Source organism: Orcinus orca, chromosome 5, assembly GCF_937001465.1.
Source record: "Orcinus orca chromosome 5, mOrcOrc1.1, whole genome shotgun sequence".
In the NCBI taxonomy this organism is placed as follows: Eukaryota; Metazoa; Chordata; class Mammalia; order Artiodactyla; family Delphinidae; genus Orcinus; species Orcinus orca.
The window spans coordinates 31,999,693-32,013,786 of NC_064563.1; positions in this window are offsets into that span (position 1 = coordinate 31,999,693).

The following is a 14,094-nucleotide window of genomic DNA, read 5'->3' on the forward strand; positions in this document are numbered from 1 at the left end:
GCTGCTGTAAACATTCCCATGCAGGTCTTTCTGTGGACATAAGTTTTCAGCTCCTTTGGGTAAATACCAAGGAGTGTGATTGCTGGATTATATAGTAAGAGTATTTTTAGTTTTGTAAAACACTGCCAAATTGTCTTCCAAAGTGGCTGTACTCTTGCATTCCCACCAGCAACGTAAGAGAGTTCCTGTTGCTCCACATCCTCATCAGCATTTGGTGTTGTCAGTGTTCCAGATTCTGGCCATCCTAATAGGTGTATAGTGGTATCTCGTTGTTGTTTTAATTTGCACTTCTCTGATGGCTTGTGCAGTAGAGCATTTTTTCATATGCATATTTGCCATTGTATATCTTCTTTGGTGAGATGTCTGTTAAGGACCAAAGTCCATTTATTTGGGTTGTTTATTTTCTTATGGTTAAGTTTTAAAAGTTCTTTATATAGTTTGTATAACAGCCCATTATCAGATGTGCCTTTTGCAAATATTTTCTCCCAGTCTGTGGCTTGTCTTCTGATTCTCTTGACATTGTCTTTTGCAGAGCAGAAGATTTTAATTTTACTGAAATCTGGCTTATCAGTTATTTCTTTCATGGATTGTATCTTTGTTGTAGCTAAAAAGGTATCACCTTACCCAAGGGCATCTAGGTTTTCTCCTATATTATCACCTAGGAGTTTTATAATAAGTTTTGCATTTTACATTTAGGTCTATGATCCATTTTGAGTTAAATTTTTGTGAAGAATGTAAGATCTGTGTCTAGATTTTTTTTTCTGCATGTGGATGTCCAGTTGTTCCAGCACCATTTGTTGAAAATATATTTTTTCCATTGTATCATCTTTGCTCCTTTGTCAAAGATTAGTTGATTATATTAGGGTCTATTTCTATGCTCTCAGTTCTGTGCCATTAATCTATTTGCCTATTCTTTTGCCAATATTGCACCATCTTGATTACTGTGGCTTTATAGTAAGTCTTGAATCTGAGTTATGTCAATCTTCTAACTTTGTTCTGCTCCTTCAATATTATATTTATCACTCTGGATTTTTTGCCTTTCTATGTAAACTTTGTTTATTGTTTAAAATTCTTAATTTTATTTTTTCCCAGCTTTATTGTGATATAATTGATATATAAGGTTGTGTAAGTGTAGGGTGTACAGTGACAATTTGATATATGTATATATTGTGAAATGTTTGCCACAATAAGGTTAGTTAACACATCCTTCACCTCACATAATTACCATCTTTGTTGTTCTTCTTCATATGGTGAGAGCATTTAAGATCTACTCTCATAGCAACTTTCAAGTATACAATAAGGTATTGTTATCGATAGTCACCATGCTGTGCATTAGATCCCTGAAACTTATTCACATTGTAATTGAAAGTTTGTAACCTTTGGTCAACATTTTCCCTTTTTCCCTACCCCCTATTCCCTGGTAACCATCAATCTGCTCTCTATTTCTATGACGTTAATGTTTTTAGATTCCACGTATAAGTGAGATCATACTCTATTAGTCTTTCTCTGTCTTATTTTCTTTACCCATTCGTCCATGGATGGACACTTTGTTTTCTTGTCTTGGTTACTGTGAATAATGCTGCAATGAACACAGAAGTGCAGATATCTCTTCAAAATAGTGATATCAGTTCCATTGGATATATACCCAGAAGTGGGAATGCTGCATCATATGTAGTTCTATTTTCAATTTTTTAAGGAACTTCCATACTGTTTTCCATAGTGGCTGCACCAATTTACATGCTCACCAACAGTGCACAAGGGTTCCCTTTTCTCCACATCCTTGCCAGCCTTTGTTATTTATCTCTTTTCTTTTTGATAATAGCCGTTCTAACAGGTGTGAGGTGATATCACGTTGTGGTTTTGATTTTCATTTCCTTGATGGTTAGTGATTTTAAGCACCTTTTCATGTACTTGTTGACCATATGTATGTTTTCTTTGGGAAAATATGTATTCAGGTCCTTTACCCAAAACGAAATTAGATTATTTGGTTTTTTGCTATTGAGTTTCTATGAATTCCTTATATATTTTGGATGTTAACCCTTTATTGGATATATGGTTTGTAAATATTTTCTCCCATTCCTAGGTTACCTTTTCATTTCATTTTGTTGATTGATTCTTTGGATGTGTCTTTTTGTTTAATGTAGTCCAACTTACTTACTTTTGCTTTTTTTTTTCTTTTCTTTTCTCCTTTAACACCCTTATTGGAGTATAATTGCTTTACAATGTTGTGTTAGTTTCTGCTGTATAACAAAGTGAATCAGCTATATGCATATGCATATCCCCATATCCCCTCCCTCTTGCATCTCCCTCTCACCCTCCTTATCCCACTGCTCTAGGTGGTCGCAAAGCACAGAGCTGATCTCCCTGTGCTATGCAGCTGCTTCCCACTAGCTATCTATTTTACATTTGGTAGTGTATATATGTCAACGTCACTCTCTCAATTCGTCCCAGCTTACCCTTTCCCCTCCCTGTGTCCTCAAGTCCATTCTCTATGTCTGCATCTTTATTCCTGTCCTGCCCCTAGGTTCATCAGAACCATTTTTTTTAGATTCCATATATAAGTGTTAGCATACAGTATTTGTTTTTCTCTTTCTGACTTACTTCACTCTGTATGACCCACTCTAGGTCCATACACCTCACTACAAAGAACTCAATTTTGTTTCTTTTTATGGCTAAGTAATATTCCTTTGTATATATGTGCCACATCTTCTTTATCCATTCACCTGTCAATGGACACTTAGGTTGCTTCCATGTCCTGGCTATTGTAAATAGTGCTGCAATGAACATGTGGTACATGACTCTTTCTGAACTACGGTTTTCTCAGGGTGTATGCCCAGTAGTGGGATTGCTGGGTCATATGGTAGTTCTATTTTTAGTTTTATAAGGAACCTCCATACTGTTCTCCATAGTGGCTGTATCAATTTACATTCCCACCAACAGTGCAAGAAGGTCCCTTTTCTCCCCACAGTCTCCAGCATTTATTGTTTGTAGATTTTTTGATCATGGCCAATCTGACCTCTGCATACAGGTCTTTTGTCTCCTTAAGTAGGTTTATTCCTAGTTATTTTATTCTTTTTGTTGCAGTGGTAAATGGGAGTGTTTCCTTAATTTCTCTTTCAGATTTTTCATCATTAATGTATAGGAATTCAAGAGATTTCTGTGCATTAATTTTGTATCCTGCTACTCTACTAAATTCATTGATTAGCTCTAGTAGTTTTCTGGTAGCATCTTTAGGATTCTCCATGTATAGTATCATGTCATCTGCAACAGTGACACTTTTACTTCTTCTTTTCCGATTTGTATTCCTTTTATTTCTTTTTCTTCTCTGATTGCCATGGCTAAAACCTCCAAAACTCTGTCAAATAATACTGGTGAGAGTGGGCAACCTTGTCTTGTTCCTGATCTTAGAGGAAATGGTTTCAGTTTTTCACCATTGAGAATGATGTTGGCTGTGGGTTTGTCATATATGGCCTTCATTATGTTCAGGTAAGTTCCCTCTATGCCTACTTTCTGGAGAGTTTTTATCATAAATCGGTGTTGAATTTTGTTGAAAGCTTTTTCTGCATCTATTGAGATTATCATATGGTTTTTATCCCTCAGTTTGTTAATATGGTGTATCACATTGATTGATTTGCGTATATTGAAGAATCCTTGCATTCCTGGGTAAATCCACTTGATCATGGTGTATGATCCTTTTAATGTGCTGTTGGATTCGGTTTGCTAGTATTTTGTTGAGGGTTTTTACATCTATGTTCATCAGTGATTTTGCCTGTAGTTTTCTTTTTTTGTGACATCTTTGTCTGGTTTTTGTATCAGGGTGATGGTGGCCTCGTAGAAAGAGTTTGGGAGTTTTCCTCCTTCTTTTATATTTTGGAAGAGTTTGAGAAGGATACATATTAACTCTTCTCTAAATGTTTGATAGAATTCCCCTGTGAAGCCATCTGGTCCTGGGCTTTTGTTTGTTGGAAGATTTTTAATCACAGTTTCAATTTCAGTGCTTCTGATTTGTCTCTTTATTTTTTCTATTTCTTCCTGGTTCAGTCCCAGAAGGTTGTGCTTTTCTAAGACTGTGTTCATTTCTTCCAGGTTGTCCATTTTATTGGCATATACTTGCTTGTAGTAATCTCTCATGATCCTTTGTATTTCTGCAGTGTCAGTTGTTACTTCTCCTTTTTCATTTCTAATTCTGCTGTTTTGAGTCTTCTCCTTTTTTTTTTTTTTTTGTTGTTGTTGTATGTGGGCCTCTCACTGTTGTGGCCTCTCCCATTATGGAGCACAGGCTCCAGACGCGCAGGCTCAGCGGCCATGGCTCACGGGCCCAGCTGCTCCACAGCATGTGGGATCTTCCCGGACCGGGACACGAACCCATGTCCCCTGCATCGGCAGGTGGACTCTCAACCACTGCGCCATCAGGGAAGCCCTCTTCTCCCTTTTTTTATTGATGAGTCTGGCTAATGGTTTATCAATTTTGTTTATCGTCTCATAGAACCAGCTTTTAGTTTTATTGATATTTGCTATTGTTTCCTTCATTTCTTTTTCATTTATTTCTGATCTGATCTTTATGATTTGTTTCCTTCTGCTAACTTTGGGGTTTTTTTGTTCTTCTCTCTCTAATTGCTTTAGGTGTAAGGTTAAGTTGTTTATTTGAGATTTTTCTTGTTTTGTGAGGTAGGATTTTATTACTATACACTTCCCTCTTAGAACTGCTTTTGCTGCATTCCATAGTTTTTGTTTGTTATGTTTTCATTGTCATTTGTTTCTAGGTATGTTTTGATTTCCTCTTTGATTTTTTCAGTGATCTCTTGATTAGTTAGTAGCACATTGTTTAGCCTCCATGTGTTTGTATTTTTTACAGTTTTCTTCCTGTAATTGATATCTAGTCTCATAGTGTGTGGTCAGAAAGGATACTTGATATGATTTCAATTTTCATAAATTTACCAGGGCTTGATTTGTAACCCAAAATATGGTCTATCCTGGAGAATGTTCCATGAGCACTTGAGACGAAAGTGTTTTCTGTTGTTTTTGGATGGAATGTCCTATAAGTATCAATTAAGTCCATCTTGTTTAATGTGTCATTTACAGCTTGTGTTTCCTTATTTATTTTGATTTTGGATGATCTGTCCATTGGTGAAAGTGGGGTGTTTAAGTCCCCTACTATTATTGTGTTACTGTCGATTTCCCCTTTTATGGCTGTTAGCATTTGCCTTATGCATTGAGGTGCTTCTATATTGGGTGAATAAATATTTACAATTGTTATATCTTCTTCTTGGATTGATCCCTTGACCATTATGTAATGTCCTTCTTTGTGTCTTGTAATAGTCTTTATTTTAAAGTCTGTTTTGTCTGATATGAGGATTGCTACTCCAGCTTTCTTTTGATTTCTATTTACATGAAATACCTTTTTCCATCCCCTCACTTTCAGTCTGTATGTGTCCATATGTCTGAAGTGGGTCTCTTGTAGGCAGCATATATATGGGTCTTGTTTTTGTATCCATTCAGCCAGTCTATATCTTTTGGTGGGAGCATTTATTCCATTTACATTTAAGGTAATTATCGATATGTATGTTCCTATTACCATATTCTTAATTGTTTTGGGTTTGTTACTGTAGGTCTTTTCCTTCTCTTGTGTTTGCTGCCCAGAGAAGTTCCTTTAGCATTTGTTCTACAACTGGTTTCATGGTGCTGAATTCTCTTAACTTTTGCTTATCTGAAAAGGTTTTAATTTCTCCATCAAATCTGAATGAGGTTCTTGCTGGGTAGAGTAATCTTTGTTGGAGGTGTTTCCCTTTCATCTCTTTAAATATGTCCTGCCACTCCCTTTTGGCTTGCAGAGTTTCTGCTGAAAATCAGCTGTTCACCTTATGGCAATTCCCTTGTATGTTATTTGTTGCTTTTCCCTTGCTGCTTTTAATATTTTTTCTCTGTATTTACTGTTTGATAGTTTCATTAATATATGTCTTGGAGTGTTTCTCTTTGGGTTTATCCTGTATGGGATTCTCCATGCTTCCTGGACTTGATTGACTATTTTCTTTCCCATGTTAGGGAAGTTTTTGACTGCAATCTCTTCAAATATTTTCTCAGTCCCTTTCTATTTCTCTTCTTCTTCTGGGACCCCTATAATTCAAATGTTGGTGTGTTTAATGTTGTCCCAGAGGTCTCTGAGACTGTCCTCAATTTTTTTCATCTTTTTTCTTTATTCTGCTCCTTGGTAGTTATCTCCACCATTATATCTTCCAGCTTACTTATCCATTCTTCTGCCTCAGTTATTCTGCTATTGATTCCTTCTAGAGTATTTTTAATTTCAGTTTTTGTGTCCATTACTGTTTGTTTGCTCTTTAGTTCCTCTAGATCCTTGTTAAATGTTTCTTGTATTTTCTCCATTCTGTTTCCAAGATTTTGGATCATGTTTACTAACATTATTCTGAATTCTTTTTCAGGTAGGTTGCCTATTTCATCTTCGTTTATTTGGTCTTATAGGTTTTTACCTTGTTCCTTCATCTGTAACATAGTTTTTTGTTATTTCATTTTTTTTTTCTCTTTTTGATGGGTGGTGCTGTATTCCTGTCTTACTGGTTGTTTGGCCTGAGATGTCCAGTACTGGAGTGTGCAGGCAGTTGGATAGAGCCGGGTCTTGGTGCTGAGATGAGGACCTCTGGGAGGTCTCACTCCGATTTGTATTCCCTGAGGTCTGAGGTTCTCTGTTAGTCCAGCAGTTTGGACTCGGGGGTCCCACCACAGAGCTCGGGCCCAACCTCCAGCCTGGGAACCAAGATCTCGCAAGCTTAGTGGCATGGTAAAGAAAAGAAAGAAAAGGAATAAAAGGAAATAAATGAGCAGTAGAATATCAAAGAATAAAAAACAAAATAAAATTTAAAAGATACAAAATATATTAGGAAAAATAAAACTATAATTGAAACAACTGCAACAAGGTAAAATAAAACCACAACAGAAAAAACAAAATGGGCAGGGGCTGGGATGGGGAACAAGCCAAAAGGAGAGAACAATAACAAAGTATAAAGGATAAAATAAAATTAGAAAAATAAAAGATTTATTAGGAAAAATCAAAATATAAAGGTATCAACAGGGCTTCCCTGGTGGTGCAGTGGTTGAGAGTCCCCCTGCCGATGCAGGGGACACGGGTTCGTGCCCTGGTTCGGGAAGATCCCACATGCCGCGTAGCGGCTGGGCCCGTGAGCCATGGCCGCTGAGCCTGCACATCCGGAGCCTGTGCTCCGCGTCGGGAGAGGCCACAACAGTGAGCGGCCCATGTACCGCAAAAAAAGTATCAACAACAATGAATCAACAAGGTAAAACAGAACCCCAGTCTAAAAGAGGAAAAACAAAAGCCTTGGCTATGGGGGTGGAGTTTAGGCAAGGGTGGAACTTAGGCAGGCGCGGGGTTTAGGGTAGGGCGGGGCCTAGGCTGGTGGAGGGGTGAAGTTTGAGCATGGGGCGGGACCTAGGCGGGTAATGTTCAAGCGTGGGGCGGGCCTCTGCTTAGGACCTGCATGCTGAAGGAGAGAGGCAGCACGGGGAAAGGAGGGCCTCTGCAGTGTGGAGTTCCGGAGTTTGGAGTTAGGGCCCTGAGTGAGGGTGTGTGTGCGGGGTTTAGGCCCAGTGCTTTGGAGGGTGTCTCCGAGTGTAGAGGTAGGGCCCTGGGTGGAGTGTAGGGGCAGGACTAGGGTTCTTCGCGGCAGGAGGGAGGCTCCGAGGGCAGAAGGATTAGACCCAGGATCCCAACAGACTCCCCAGTGCCTAAATGGACCGGGAAAGCACTGGCCGCATTCCCTTCCATTCCTTCACGCCCCTCTCCCACCATCTCCCCCAGGGTCTCCCCCATCATCACTGGACCCCTAACCGTGGGTGGGTCCCTCTGGGTGTAAGAACTCCTCCCTTCCCCCAGCCACCCCTCAGGTGCCAGTCCTGGTGGTCCAGACTTTACTTTTGCACCCCCTTCCCTCCCTCCCACTCCCTCAGGACCCACGTGGCTCGAGGGGGCCTCCGTGGGCAGAGGATCAGGCCTGGGATCTCAGCAGGTTCCTGGGGGCCCAAGTGGGCAGGGGAAACCTGGCTATGCTCCCTTTTGATCCTCTGCCCTCCTAATGGTTCCCCAATTTCCCCCTTCTGGCATGGGATCCCTTCCCCTTCCCCAGTCACCTCTCAGGGGTGCCAGTCCTGTCCCGCCTCCACATCTCCTCCCCCTTCACTCCCCCCACACCCCACATCCTACCCAGTTGCTGGGGGTTCCTCCCGTCCCCTTAGGTGTCCGTGGTCCCCCACCGGTGCCTGGTAGGTGCCCTAGTTGTGAGAAGATGCAAATTCCATGTCCTCCTAGTATGCCATCTTGACTCCACCCCCACTTTTGCTTTTGTTGCTTGTGCTTTTAGTGTCATATCTAAAAAAATCATTGCCAAGACTGATGGTAAGGTGTTTTTTCCCTGTTTTCTTCTAGAAATTTTATAGTTTGGGGTCTTATTTTTAAGTGTTTAATCCATTGTAGCTTAGTTTTTGTGACTGGTGTAAGTTAAGGGTCTAAATTCATTCTTTTTAATGTGAATATCCTGTTTTCCAACACTATTTTTTGAAGAGAGTATATTATCCCCATTACGTATTAGTTGACCACATATGTGTGGGTTTATTTCTGTGATCTCAATTCTCTTCCATTGGTCTACGTGTATGTTTCTGTGGCAATACCATGTTGTTTTGATTACTATAGCTTTGTAATAAAAGTGTGAAATCAGGAAGCGTGATGCCTCAAGCTCTGTTCTTTCTCAGAATTGCTTTGGCTATTTGGGGTCTTTTGGGGTGATTGCAAATGAATTTTAGGATCATGTTTTCTATTTCTGTGAAAAAATGATATTGGAATTTTAATAGGAACTGCTCTGAATCTATAGATGACTTTGAATAGTGTGGACACTTTAACAATATTAACTCTTCCAATCCATGAACATGAGAGATCTTTCCATTTTTTTGTATCTTTCTCAATTTCTTTCACCAATATCTAACAGTTTTTGGTGTATAGACCTTTTACTTCCTTGGTTAAATTGATTCCTAAGTAGTTTATTGTTTTTGGTGTTATTCTAAGTAGAATTATTTTCTTTATTTCTTTTCCAGATAGTTCATTTTTCATGTAGTTCATCTATATTCATCAGGGATATTGGCTTGTAGTTTTCTTTTCTTGTAGTATCCTTATCTGGCTGTGGTAAAAAGGTAATGTTGGCCTTGTAAAATGAGTTTGAGAGTGTTCCTTCCTCTTCAATCTTTTGGAAAAGTTTAAGAAGGGATGGCATTAGTTCTTTAAAAGTTTTGTTGTATTCACCCATGAAGCCACCTGGACTTTCCCCTGTTAGGAGGATTTGATTACTGATCAATCTCCTTACTTGTTGTTGGTTTGATTTTCTATTTCTTCATGATTCAGTCTTGGTAGGTCGAATGTTTCCAGGGACTTATCCATTTGTTCTAGGTTGTCCATTTTGTTGACATAATTGTTCACAGTAGTCTCTTATGATCCTTTGTATTTCTGTGATATCAGTTATAACATCTCCTCTCCATAGGTCCATATATAACATCTCATCTCCATAGGTCCCACAGGTTTTCTTCTTTTCTTTTCATTCTTTCTGCTCCTCTAACTGAATGTTTTCAAATGATCTGTCTTCATTCACATTCACTGATTCTTTCTTCTGCTTGGTCCAGTCTAGTGTGGAAGCTCTCTATTGTATTCTTCAGTTTAATTCTTTAATTTAATGCTTCAATTTAATTCTTCAACTCCAAAATTTCTGCTTGGTTCTTTTTTGTTATCTATCTCTTTGTTAAACTTCCCGTTTTGTTCTTATATTGTTTGCCTGATCTCATTAAATTGTTTATCTGTCTCCTCTTATAGCTGTTGGGCATCTTTAGACCAATTATTTTGAAAATTCATGTATTTCCACTTCTTTGTGGTCAGTTACTAGAAGTTTACTGTGTTCCTTTAGTGGTGTCATGTTTCCCTGATTCTTTGTCATCTTTGTAGCCTTTCATAGGAGTCTACACATTTGAGAAAGAAGTCACCTCTTCCAGACTTTATGAACCAGCTTTGGTAAAGAAAGACATTCACCTGTGAGTGGGGTACACAGGAGAATGCTCTGACCTGGGGTTTAGAGGTGTAAGGTGTAATGTGCAGGGACATGTGGCAGCTCCAGGTCTATGGTGTGTGTGTTGACAATGGCTCAGGCTGATGGGGCCCACGACGTTGACAAGTGTGTGGTCTTTTGTTGTGGGGAGTCTACAATGGTTGCAGTGGCTTTTGGGTCTAGCAGCTGGAGATCAGGGCAGGCACTGGTGGTGGCTGGAGCCAGTTGTGTGCACACACTTGGCTGTGGGAGCCAGCTGCAGGTGTCTGTTTAGTGGCAGGGGATGTTGCAGACACAATCATAGTGGTGTGTGGGAAAAGCTGCTGGGGTCCCCTGAAAATCTGGTCACTGGAAAATGCAGGGGCTCCCACCATATGGTTGATATTGCGAGCGCCTGTTCCTAGCTGTCTGTATATGTCTTTATGTCTCTATATCTCTATATGTCTACATAGCTCTATATGTCTCAGCTTTGCCAGTCTCTGGGTGGGGTAAAACTGAACCAGGTCCTTTGTGTATTGCCCCCAAAGGCTGGTTGTTCATCCTGCTCTCCCTTTACTGATGAGGAGAATTCTTTCTAGCTGGGGAATTCCCTCTTGGAGCTGAGCAGTGCTGACCTGGGGGATAGGATGATACAGGCAAAATGAAGCTGTTCTTTCTTCCCTTTTTGTGAGTTAGTCTCAGGTTAAAAAACTTTTTTTTTCCTACTGTGTTGCTGAAGTTTCTTAAGTGGAATCCTGAGGTCTCCCAGGCTGTTTTTATTTGTGGATACCCATCTAATTGTTGATTTTTGTGGGAGGACAGAGACTGGGGTCTCCTACACTGCCATCTTGGTGACATCACCCCATATACAATTTAGAATCAGTTTGTAAATATCCACAAAATAACTTGCTGGAATTTTATTGGGATTGCGTTGAACCCATAGATGAAGTTGGGAAGAACTGACATCTTGACAATATTGAGTTTTTATCATGAATGGGTGTGGATTTTGTCAGATGCTTTTCCTCCATCTAAAGCCATCTGCAAACCAAGTTGAGAGGCTTCAGAAGAAAAAAAACTTTGCTGACACCTTGATCTCAGACTCTTAGCCACCAGAACTGTGAGAAAATAAATTTCTGTTGTTTAAGCCACCCACTCTGTGGTACTTTGTTACTGCAATCTTAGCAAACTAACACAAGGACTAATTTTAAACACGTTTTGAACTCATGATGCTCACTCATTGGTATGTTGTTAATGTTCCAGTTGTAGTGGCACATTTTGAGTTTTATATTGTTTTTGTCCATATCAATATGTGGCATCAAATCAGTCAGAAAGTTAAACACAGAAATCCTGACAAGTTCTAGTTCATGGAAATCCCATCAAAAAAAGTTTAAGAATGTATTAAGTATTTATAGTTATAAATGTTTTGTCACTAAGTATATTCCCAAAGGCATGAATAAGAACAGAATTACCTGCTTATAATTGTTCATGTGTTATGATTGCTAAAATATTCCACAAATTAACATCTGGATCTGTATATTTCAAACCATATTTCCACTCCTCATATACTTCCATTGCCAGGTTCTATGGACAACTTCATAAGGCAATCCATCCTCTAACTTCGTACTTTCACGTCATGATCCCGGGTAAATCAGTGTATTGGACAATAGGAGTTCTCCTGGAAGGCATTTCTATCCAAAGGACAGCAAGAAATAAATTACTATGTATAGAATTGACTGATGAGTACATAAATACCCTTCACTAAATCCAAACTAAATGTTTCTCCTACTTGAGTTCCCCTTAATCAGATTCCCAAAATGTTCATGGCCATTCCAATGCTACACAACTCACGAGGTGTGACACAGGAGAATTATAAGTGGAAATCAATTTCTTATTTTTGCAAAGTTTACAAAAATATATCAGTATTAGAAAATTCTTCTAGTGTCCTCCCTGAAGCTCTGGAAGAGGTGTGGGCATGTCAGATCCCTGAAGCTTAAGTTCTAATGATTTCACTCTAAATCTGCCTCTGCCACTGTGAGACCCTTCACCCTAACACCAATCGGGAACTCCTACATGGTCCTCAGACCTTCCCACTCCTAGCGCTTACCTAATTTGCTGATCTCATCCCTCTCAGATCAGTGTAAAATTCTGCCATAACAATATCAAAGTCAATGGCTCCTTCAAGAATTTCTGCCCTATGTTCCTGTCCATAGCCCCATCCAGTTTAGGTTTATCATGGTCTTCTTCCTGAGTCTCTCTATTTTGTATTCTAATTATCCCTCAGTATTGTCACAATAGAAAGTGACACCATTGCTTATCACCTCAGACACTTGAATAGACCCTGAAAGAGGGAGGATCAAGGAGGAGGCAGAGTTATGGGTGAGCAAGGATGGGGAACCATGACCAGAAACACAAGGGCTTAAGTCAGGAGGAAGAGCTGTTCATTTTATTTTTAGATTAAACGTGTTCCTTGTGAAAAGTAAAAATAGCATAGACAAGTTTAACATGAAAAGTAAGAATTCCCCCCACTGTGAAGCCCTAGTCCCTTACCCCATAGTTAATCAGTAACTGTGGTTAATGATTTCCTCTGGGTATGTATCTGAAGGATTAATTTTATGAGAGAGATGATAACTCTGGCTTGAGACACGTTAAGTTGAGGATTATGATGTTACATCTTGGTGGCAATGTTCCAAGAAACAGCTGGATATTTTAAATAGGCAGCTGGAGAAGTGAGAACTAATGAGGTAGATCTGGAAATTTTTTTTCCGTATTGTTAATGGTATGAGAGTGAAGGAACTATGAGGGAGAGAAATGAGAGGTAGAGGAAAAAAGAGCACAATTCCCAACCCTAGGCAACATCCACATTTCAGAGGTAGCCAAGGAAAGCTAGCCCTTGAAGGAGACAAATGCAATAGTCAGTGAGGTAAGAAAAGTTGAGAAATGCTTCTGTATTTTAATGATATATAAACCCTGCTTCCCCGTGAAAAATGCAATATAAATATACCTGGCAGCCAATATTTCTACTGACAAGAAAACTTATAGCAAACATAAATACATTTTGTGCTATATTCCACTGCAGAATTTTCTGTTGCTTGCTCTTATTCACCAGTCTCCTACTCTGAGTTTCTGTATGCTGGAGTTTGGGCCTCAAGTCCAACATACACATGTGGGGACCACAAGCTCTCCCTGTGCCTCAGCTTTCTTTTCAGTTCTGCCCTCTAGCCATTGTGGAAACCTTCTCCTGTTTCACTGTGGTAAGCAGACTTCTAAGGTGGCCCCTAATGATCCCCCAACTCCTAGTATTCATGCCCTTGCATAATTCCCTCTCCTTGAGTGTGGGCTAGACCTAGTGAGTTGATTCTATGCAATAGGTGATGGGACATCATTTCCATGATTAAGTTATAAAATATTGTAACTTCTACGTTGCTAGCAGATATTCTCTATTGCCTCTGGGTTTGAACATTTTGAGGAGGTAAGCAGTCATGTAGTAGAGGACCATGTGGCAAAGAACCGAGGGCAGCTTCTAGCTCATAGCCAGCAAGGAACTGAAGCCCTCTGTCCAACAGGCAATGAGTTGTTACCTTGGAAGCCAATTCTTCTCCAGTTGAACCTTCAGATGAGATCACAGACCCTGGGCTAAAATCATGATTCCAGCCTTGTGAGAGACTGTAGAGGACCCAGCTCAGCTGTGCCCCGATCCATGACCCACGGAAACTGTAACATGATATATATGTATGGTTTAAAGTGGCTAACTTTTGGAGAAATTTTTACACAACAATAGATAACTAATACACATACCAAACCCCTAATGCTGGTTGTCTCAGAGTGTCTAAAGTCTCAAGTGTTGGGCTCCAGACATGCAGAAGGACCAATCCAGAAGAGTGATGCAGAAGCCTGAACTAGGACAGTGACAAGGGGAATAGAGAGGAGTAGTGCATAGGAAGAGTAGGAAGCAGGACCAGCTAGATTTTATCAACTGGATGGTGGGGGATTCAGAGGAGGAGGCGAC